This window comes from Triticum aestivum, chromosome 1B, assembly GCF_018294505.1.
Source record: "Triticum aestivum cultivar Chinese Spring chromosome 1B, IWGSC CS RefSeq v2.1, whole genome shotgun sequence".
Lineage (NCBI taxonomy): Eukaryota > Viridiplantae > Streptophyta > Magnoliopsida > Poales > Poaceae > Triticum > Triticum aestivum.
The window spans coordinates 52,902,651-52,913,359 of NC_057795.1; positions in this window are offsets into that span (position 1 = coordinate 52,902,651).

Genomic DNA, 10,709 nt, shown 5'->3' on the forward strand with positions numbered 1-10,709 from the left:
TCACCCGCTTTAACGCAATACCGCATTATGCATCTCTTACACTTAAAATGCCTGGTCCACGCGGCATCATCTCATTAAAGGGAAATATCAAGTGTCACTCGAGCACGGAAGAACGTGAGACTGCTTGGACAGTCACACACTAATCCGGCTCCGCTCAACCAAGCACCTGAACAGGTCCTTCGGACCCCGGACATGGCTAGACGAGTCCGGCGTAATCATACGAAGACCTACTAACCGCACACCCCATACAAGGGGCTGCATGCACATACAACAAGAGATAATAAAGCTCAATTTTATTCGCTTTTCGAATCGTACTACTTTTATTTAAATATAAAGTACATTTTTCGCACGATCTTCCTTCAGCTAAGTTCTTCTCCTTTACAGATGAACACCGTGCTACACCCGCCCACGATACGACACAACGGAGACACAAGCGCAGACGTGCAGTAGGGACCTGTTGTAAGGATTCTTTTCAGATTAAGACCCTGCGTAAACCTTTTTTTACTGTCTCTTGTTGATACACATCCCCCGGTTTCTTGCTATAACCGAGGAGGAGGCTGGCATTTTGGCATCGGCCGCGTCAGTAATTTTTGCACGTACCTGGACACCAGGGGCTTAGGGCATTGTTCTGCCCGTTTTCATAAAGACCGAATACCTTAGGGAGTGTTCGGCGTCTCGAGTTAGGCCCTATATGCATCCGCTCCGAATCATATCTTTGGTCAAATGTTGGGTTTGCCCGGCTCCTGTGTTTTGCTGCCTTACGTTCCGTTTTATCGGCTAACATGGCACCAGGAGAACTACTGCGATTGTGCCCCGGTTCGGCCTGGCGAGCACCTCAGTAGAGAAAGCCGAAAACTGACTGACATGATATAGCGTGAGACTGGTCCACCACTCGATGACCCACAGGAATGTTTAGAATTCCTCCGCATTAACGAAGGACCGTTTCCCGGTAAGGCACATACGCGCCCCGAATTCGGGAGAGCGCAGTGCCCCTAGGGGCTATATAGTAGCCCCACCATCGAACTCCTATGGCTAAGTGAAAGTGATAAAGCATTATAGTCCGGTTGCCTAGTTTGCTACGCTATCACCTCCTTTACAGGACTAAGACGTTGGATAAAGTGTCAAAACACGCTTTTTTGCAAACACCCCCGCACTATGTGCGTGGGGGCTGAAGCCAAGGACTGCCATCTTTCAGGTTATATACACATATACATTAACGGCCGCATAGGAGGTACTTTACTACTTGAACGCACAAGTATAAAAAGCCATTATATTATATTAAAACATTGTTTCACAAATCATACATGTCATTTGAACATAATATCCTTCGAGCACTGCGTCTCTATTAAACGAGCGCCCTATAGGACTTCCTCAAAGTAGTGCTCGGCAGGTACTCGGCTTCTGTACGAATCCTGGGACGCAACGTCGGTGGCCTTCATCTCTGCCCAGTATGTCTTGACACGGGCGAGAGCCATCCGCGCACCCTCTATGCATGCTGACCGCTTCATTGCACTAATATGCGGCACCGCACGAAGGAACTGCTGCACCAAGCCAAAATAACTCTTCGGCTCGGGCCCCTTTGGCCACAAATGAGTCACGACAGACTTCATGGCAAGTCCGGACAACCTATTCAGCTCAGCCCATTCGGCCAAACGATCGGTCAATGGAAGCAGACGCTCTGGACTGTGGAACTGCGACCAAAACAACTCTTCCATTCCGTGATTCTTTTGGCCTCAGAAGTGTTCGGCCGCATCTGCGGCACTCGCCGCCAAATCCAGATAAGCATCCTCCACACCCCACAGCTGGCCCAACTGAGCATACTTGGGATCCGTGAATTTCCTCCACAACAGAAAAGGCTTTCCAGCCGCAATATCTTCGGCCTGACGTAGCTCCTCTTTGATAGCTCTCATTGCAGAGCGAGCATCTTTGGCCTCAGCAGCGGCCTTTTTCAGGTCCTCTTGTTCCGCTTGACCTTCTTTTTCAAGAAGCTTGCAACGGTCGGTAGCATTCTTCAACTTTACGACCATCTCGGCCATTTCTTTCTTGCTTCGGCAGTGAGCAGCCTATTCGGCTTTCAGCTCTTCGGCCGCTTTTAAAGCAGTCGCATCACTTTTTCGGGCTTGCTCCTTGGTTCGGGCGAGTTCCGCCCGAAGGTTCTCCATAGCAGCGGCACCATCTGCGTCAAGCATACAAGTTGTAAGGCACAAACATTAAGCTACCTTACCGGGTGTCCGTAGAGAAGCTGCATACCTTGTGACTCGTCAAGTCGCTTATTGACAAGCGCGATGTCAGAATCCACCACGTCAAGTTGCCGCTTTAGTTCGGCAAATTCATCAGTCCGGCTAGCCACCGGACGCCTCGCCACCTACATAGGAAAGAGCACATATTATACCTGGGATTATGATCCTCAGCGCGCTGTCATTTTTTACAATGCACCGAGTCTCAGGGGCTACTATCTATACAGGGCGCATTCTACATGCCAAAGTATTAGAAGGTACATCATTTTGCATACCTCAAAACCCGTCAGTAAACTTATGACAGCTTCATGCAATCCGCTTTCAGTGGATGAAATCCTTTCAATCACCATACCCATTAGCGCACGGTGATCTTCCGAGATAGACGCTCGCCCGAGCAGATCTTTCAGCTCCTCCGATCGTACACCAGTCGGTGCCGGACACATTGCTTGTGATCCGAAGAACAGTTGGTACATCTCCACGGGCGTTACGCCCATAAAATGTTGGAGAGCTCGTGGTCCCTCCGGATTGAACTCCCACAGGTGGAGGGGGCGACGTTTGCAGGGCAGGGTGCGACAAATCAGCAAGACCTGTGCTACTACGACCAGATTGATCTCCCTCTCTAGGAGGTCTCGAATGCGACCCTGCAACAAGGGCACGTCCTTGGACGGCCCCCAGTCGAGCCCTTTGTTGACCCATGACGCCAACCGTTGTGGAGGACCCGAGCGAAAGGCAGGTGGCGCCACCCATCTGGTGCCCCTGGGGGCGGTGATATAAAACCACTCTTGTTGCCATAGTCTGAGCTCCTCTTGAAAAGAGCCCTCGGGCCATGGAGTGTCAACATTCTTGCTTATAACATCCCCTCCGCACTCTGCCAGCTTCCCCCTGATCATCTTCGGTTCCACTTTGAAGGTTTTGAGCCAAAACCCGAAGTGAGGGGTAATGCGGAGGAAGGCTTCACATACGACAATAAACGATGAGATGTGGAGGATGGACTCTGGATCCAAGTCATGAAATTCCAGCCCATGATAAAACATGAGCCCCCTCATGAAGGGGTCCATCGAGAAGCCTAACCCCCGAAGGAAGTGAGACATGAATACCACGCTCTCGCCAGGCTTGGGAGTGGGAACAGCCTGCCCTTGGGCAGGCAGCCTGTGCGAAATTTTGCCGGTCAGATACCGGGCGTCTCTCAGCTTTAGCATGTCTTCCTTCGTGACGGAGGAAGGCATCCACCGGCCTTGAAGGTCGGAGCCGGACATCCTCGGAGGTCCGAAGCGCCTGAATCTAGAGCTTTGAGTGTTGGAACTCGAGGCGAGGGGCGGATTCGATTGAGATTGAAAGAAAGGAGCGGGCCTTGGTCTCGTTATAAAGAGGTTGAATACCAAGAGCCCTCCCCGTGAGCGTTCGGGACTCGCCCTCGATAGAGGAGGCGCGCCAACAGGCACGACTGGGTTACCCACGCCCGTATTAATGAGAATCCCGGAATAAGGGGACACGATCTCTGCTTTGACAAGACGTGCCAAAGAAACCGCCTCGCTAAACACGCTGAGGTGGGACAGTAAAAATAAATCCAATGAAGGCTTGGCCGTGATGTGACGTCACGCCACAAAGTACGTCAGCAGATTGAATTTGTGTAAGGATTATTCTCTCCACGGTGGTATGTGGAACTTATTTTGCAGAGCCGGACACTATCTTTGTGTTCAAAATCTTCTATGAAGTATTTGGAGGAGGAACCCGCCTTGCAATGCCGAAGACAATATGCGCGCCAGACTCATCGTCATTGAAGCCTGGTTCAGGGGCTACCGAGGGAGTCCTGGATTAGGGGGTGTCCGGATAGCCGAACTATCACCGTTGGCCGGACTCCTAGACTATGAAGATACAAGATTGAAGACTTCGTCCCGTGTCCGGATGGGACTTTCCTTGGCGTGGAAGGCAAGCTTGGCGATACGGATATGTAGATCTCCTACCATTGTAACTGACTCTGTGTAACCCTAACCCTCTCCGGTGTCTATATAAACCGGAGGGTTTTAGTCCGTAGGACGAACAACAATCATACCATAGGCTAGCTTCTAGGGTTTAGCCTCTCTGATCTCGTGGTAGATCTACTCTTGTACTACCCATATCATCAATATTAATCAAGCAGGAGTAGGGTTTTACCTCCACCGAGAGGGCCCGAACCTAGGTAAAAACATCGTGTCCCTTGTCTCCTGTTACCATCCGCCTAGATGCACAGTTCGGGAACCGCTACCCGAGATCCGCCGGTTTTGACACCGACAATAGTCATTACCGCTATCTAATCACCACCAACAGTAGCTTAAAGAAGAAACATTCACTTGTACTAGAAGCAAAAATATCATCGAGTTCAACATGATTGTCATGATATTATAAGCGTTCATATATAACACCACAAAAGCAAATGACTCTGTGAGATTAAGTTTAGAACGAAGAACACGGACATGAAAGGACAAGTACTAAGAGCAGCATGAACTAGCTAAACCACTCCTGCTAGCTACTCTCTCTCTCTCTAGTAAAATAGCATAGAACATGTATAGCTCTCCTGATTCATCATACTGGAGCATGCAGATGAACCTGTCTCCTAATCGTGGCTGCGCTTCTCATTGCTGCCCCCTAGTACTTATCTGCGATCGTTAACAATTTTCCTCCAATCTTTCACTATTAAGCATTCATCGCTTCTAGAAATCCTGAATGCATTCATGTGCAATGCAGGATATCTTGGCCATAAGCTAACAATTGACATGCGACCTTTAGTCTCGATCCCCTGAGGCACAACTGTCATCAGGAGTCCCTGTTGAAGAACATCGTATAGTACTTAATTAATATACTTAGAAATGAAAGTTTAGCAAAAAAATTATGTATGCAAAAGATGCACTGAGGACAAATAGTAAAAATCTTACCATCATTCCTAAATAGATGTGACCGTAGTTCAATACCATCACTATTGGTCGCACGTTTTGAGTACTAACATTTCTAAGTGCAGGAAGAAAATTTGTCTTGACAGTATGAAGATCCTCAAGCCATGAAACATAATGACTTATCTCCTTGCAGTTTAGTTCAGCTCTGGGACAGTAGTAGGTCCTGTCTACCAAGCGCTGGACATATTTGCTTGAATGGAGATAAGCTGTCAATAGAAATTAGTTGTCAATTATTTTTGAATAAACAATATCAAAGACAAAAATATAGTTGAGAAGAACTCACATAATGGTAGAAGTGGAGGCTTCTGCACATCGACCCATATGTCTCTATTACCTTCAATATCATCTTCCGGACGAATATCAAAGGTGATAACCATACCAAGCTCAAATGCATAAGTCTTGCATAGTGCTTGCCAACTTTTGCATTCAAAATAGGTGTACGTGTGTGCATTGTATACTTTGATGTTGAAAGTATAACCATGCTCAGTTTTCAGGTAAACTCTCTTTACCTCCATAGTTTCCATATCATTGAAACCTATCTTATCCAAGACAAAAATTCTTGCATGACAGGGGATGCGCTAGTAGAATAGTGAAAATTAAAAATTATATGCAAATGAAGCATATATATATATATATATATATATATATATATATATATATATATAAGTCATGCTTTATTACGAAAATAGACACTTGTCGTTGTGACTTACTGTATCGAATTCGAAGGTCTCATCCAGCTTGATGCTGAATCGCCTATCATCAACAAGGAAATTTCTGTCGCACTGGCCGCGCTAGTCTTCACAGTATTCGCACATAATGAATTTTTTTCACCGTCAGACGACATTTCCTATGTTCATATTGGCGAAACATTAAACACTTACTAATTCAACTAATTCAACTAATTCAACCACTACAAGAAAGCTGTTCATGCATGACGGATTTCTGGTGACGTTCTCGAAAACTGTCATGCATGGACTGCTACAGCCCCACATGCCCGCTCAAGCCCGCTCAAGCCCGACTAACAGTCCCGCATATAAAATGCTAACCCTAAACCTGCTCGGCCACTCCTCCCTCCCTTCCCCCTGCGCAGCCAGCCCCCAATCTCTCTCCCATGCAACTCCTTGCGACTCCACGCCGCCGCCGCCCGATTCAGGCGAGTTCTGTCAGCTATGGTCGGCGCCCAGCACACCTCCATCTTCCTCTCGCTCCGCTCTTTCCTCCCCTCCGGTTAGATTCCCTATGCTCGGCCACTAACGCTCGCTCTCAACCCATCTTCTTAGCTAGGGTTTCGTCGCTGGCGTGGCTCTGGCAGATTCTCTCCATCCCCTGCCACCTGCTGGATGGTGCTCCTGGAACAGGGCCGCGTGGAGGCCCTCCTCCCGTAGGGTGTGCTGATGTGGCGTGATTGTAGCGCCTGTTTGGGATGAGCGTGGGCGCGACAGCCTTGTCCCGGTCGATGATGGCGGCGGCGAACGCTGGTGCTCCTTCTCGTCCTCTACCTCCAAGGATGCGCACCGGTACAGCTCAGGCACCCCGTCCCCAAATCCCGTCCACCCATCCGGCGTTGTCCAGCTCATCCTCACACTCGTGAATTCGCCTCCTCCTATACGCGACACTTGAAGCATGGACGTGGTGAGCTTCCCTTCTCTCTACCCCCAAATCTGGATGGCACTAGCATCTGTTACATACATACATATGGATAAGCACCTTGGTTTGGTACTTTAGTTCAGTTTGTATTCAGTCTGTATGCGTCTGGATGTGAATGGCACTTGCAGTATATGGCCGCTCCTTGGTTGTCCATTTGTATGCGTCCATCAGTATGTAAACGACCACTCCTTGATTGTTATTTTGAACAAAACTGTCCCTTAATTCTTCCTGTACTTAAATGAATCTTTGGAAGCTGGCACTACATGTCTGTTGTTGCTGTCGTCTTGTACTACATGTCTTTTTCCAATTTAATTTCAGTCAAGTTTATGTGAATATAATCTCCTTTGATCTAATGTTTTGGTCTGAATATTTACATTTTAATTATCAAGTACGTACTAATGCATTCTCAGATTTTTGGTCGGTGTTATCTTCTAAAATAATAGTAAATGCAATCCTTAAATAGAAGTAGAAGAAGCATGTCTGCAAACAGAATTGTACATTTTTATTCCTTTGTAGAAGTGTAATAGATTATTTCTTGAGAACATAAAGATTTCAAGTATAGCGTCAGAACAAAGATACAAACTGTAATTTCAACATCCAGTAAATGACATATACAGTGAGTTGGGCGTGTCAAATGTTGATGTACAAACATAATACATTGGATTAACCATCTACTTTTTAGAACAGTTTGGAACATAGCTCAGTAGCTCACATTAACAAAGATAAATATTAAAACTGGTAATGTTTGCAGCGTCAATTGAAGCTGCCATAGACACGAATGAACTGGACAATTGTACTCTTGCATTATATTTAAGGCACAATGTTAAATCCAAATAATAGACTTGCGATGAAACTGAATAAATTTTATGATTGTCCTTTTTCATAGTTGAGAGGCAGTCCTTTTATCACATGGGGACATATCTCAATAGATTTTTGAATGCTCTAGGAGCTAGAAATTGATGTTACATTCAGACCTCTTAACACGGCACATATGATTGTCAGACTAATTTCTTTGATCTGGACATTGTAGTCGGCACATCTCCTGCCTGATCGACGTTGATGCAATTATCCTCGAGAACAACAGGATGAGATTGAGACCCTTCCATTCTTCCGCTTGTTCTATTCTTGATGTGAATTAGCTAGGAGTTAGATTTTTGTCTATTAAAGGTCTGGACTATTGCATGGTTTCAGTAAAATTTTAACTGCCTGTATATTTGTCTGTGCGTAACATCTGAACTGGATCATGTCCTTGATATCATGCATCGCACTGTTACACAACTAGAGTTGCCATATCTTGGTGGACCATGTCCTGGTATCATTTATCATTCCCCTGAGTTTATGGGCCTTATAATGAATGCTATTTTCTGCTTGCTTGCATTCAGAAATGAGAATAAATTATTTACTGTATTGGATGCTCCTCTCCTCTCTTTGTTCGGTTCTGTCTTTTTTTCCACTTCCTGGTTTGACATATTGGAAGAGCAAATTATGTTATGTTCCCGGCCCATCTCTTTCTGCTATCTTGCTGCTGCAAGACATGGGAGTTTTAGTGGCTGATATAATTTTGACAATTTTGCTGCAATATCTTCAGTTTCCCTATTGATTCGGACAATTTTGCTGCTGCAATAGTCTGAAGCAGAACCTCTGTTCTTTTTGTTTGTGCAGGAACTTTGCTCCCATCTAATCTGTTTGGGCTGTCTAAAGGGAAGAGAAGGGACGAGAGCAATGTATGGTTGAGCAATGTTTGGGCTGTCTAATCTCGACGCCATGGCAGGTCTCTCTCTCTCTCTCTCTCTCTCTCTCTCTCTGTTAATGAGGTAACATAATCATGAGGCAATTTAAATAAACATGAACAATTTGTTAGATTCATCAATCTCTTTTCATTCCGTAAGTTGGAGCTTATTGGATGTGAAGTAGATTCAGAAAAATTGTACCTTTTCATTTGATGCTTGTTTGCATTCACACACTGGATGGTCATGTGAAGAAATTTACATGTGTTTGTCTAATATTGCCTGAAAGTCACGTACGCAAGTTGTTGATGCTCTTCTGCTCTAGCCTATGCTGGTCAAGTGGGCAGCTTATAAAATTGGTATGCACAGAAGTAACACAGATAATAAAATCAATGAGTTTATGATAGAAAAGTTTTTCTGTATATCCTGAATGAATATAAACGATGCATGATCATTTCAAGCTGCACTTCCCTATCAATTATTTCATTTTTATCAAGTATTTTCAAGTTTCATAGTCCACTACATTAAAAATTTTGATTTTTCATCTAATAACAAATACATAGCTTAATGTTCAATGAATAAAACTAAGTGTGGGCGATCTCTCAAGGAAACTGTATCATATTATTTGTTGAAAGTTTCCATGCCATTTGAAGTTCACTTGGCAAGCAAGTATCGTTTACTATTTGTTAGCCCTTTGAGATGTAGTTGCAACATAAACATTGTCGCTGCTCGTCGACCCGGATGACATAAACTTCAAATGTTCATATGTTAACAAGTTTACACATCATGGGGGGATATTGTTTGCTAGTGATATGCCATTTCATTGGCAGGTTTATACGGCCTCAACTACTGCTGCTATATTACTTGGAGTTCTGTGATGTGTATTTTGTCACTTTGTCATTTGACTTCCATTTGACACACTTTTCTTTGGCTTAATTTTAAGAAACCACATGTTTACTCTTGTTTTATAGTAGATACAATGTTATTCTCATTTGTAGGCACTATAAGATTTAGGAAGTCTGGACAATATGTAATTCATTTTTTATTTTTGTTGCAATTCTCTTGTTTCTACTGTCCATTCATATATGCAAATATCTAATATTCTTGTAAATATGGTAGGTAAGATTGGATAGCGTGCTACTTGGTGCTGCCCATCACAATCAGCCACACGATGATAGTTGCCATCAAGAGCGTCAACAGCAAGAGCCTGAATAACAAGACCCTCAATATGTTCTGATGTAAAATGGATTGTACTGGTTCATAACTCTTCTATGTGATATATGTTCTCAATATATGTTGAATGTTACCATTTCGTAGAGGATTTTTAGACTATTGTCTTGTAGATACGTACAGATGGATGTGATAAACTTTGTAATGTTTCACACCTTATAAATATTTCTTGTTGGGCCAAAATTGGCATTAGGATTTGTGTAACGCATTATGTTAAGAACATACTGGGTCAAATTGGTCTCAACCAAATTTAAACTGTCCTTTAAATTTTGCCTAAATCCATGATGAATTTTGTGACGAAAAATAGTATCCACGTAGGCAGCCACATCATTCAAATTAGTCAACTGAAAATCCTACGTGGCGTTAGTCCATGACGGATTGCTCCGTCACAAAGACTTGGGCCTGGGCGGGCCTAGGGCAGATCCATGACGGCCAAGATCCGTCATGACTGGTACGGTACCAAATACATGACGGATTTCAAAAAAAACATGACGGATTTCAAATCCATCAAGGATGGACACCCATGATAGTTTTTCGTTTATCTGTGATGGACTAGATCCGTCACGTATTAACAGATTTCTTGTAGTGAACTAAGCATTTACTAAAAATAAACTAGTTCTATTAATTCAACTAGTTCAACTAATCTCATATATCTAAATTTTCTTACTAAAAATAAACTAGCTAGTTATATTAATTCAACTAGTTCAACTAAGCATTTACTAAAAATAAACTAGTTATATTAATTCAAATAATCTCATATACCTAAATTTTAATTAGTTCAAATAACCTCATATACCTAAATTTTCTTGCTAAAAATAAACTACTTCTATTAATTCAACTAGTTCAACTAAGCATTTACTAAAAATAAACTAGTTCTATTAATTCAACTAGTTCAACTAATCTCATATACCTAAATTTTCTTACTAAAAATAAACTAG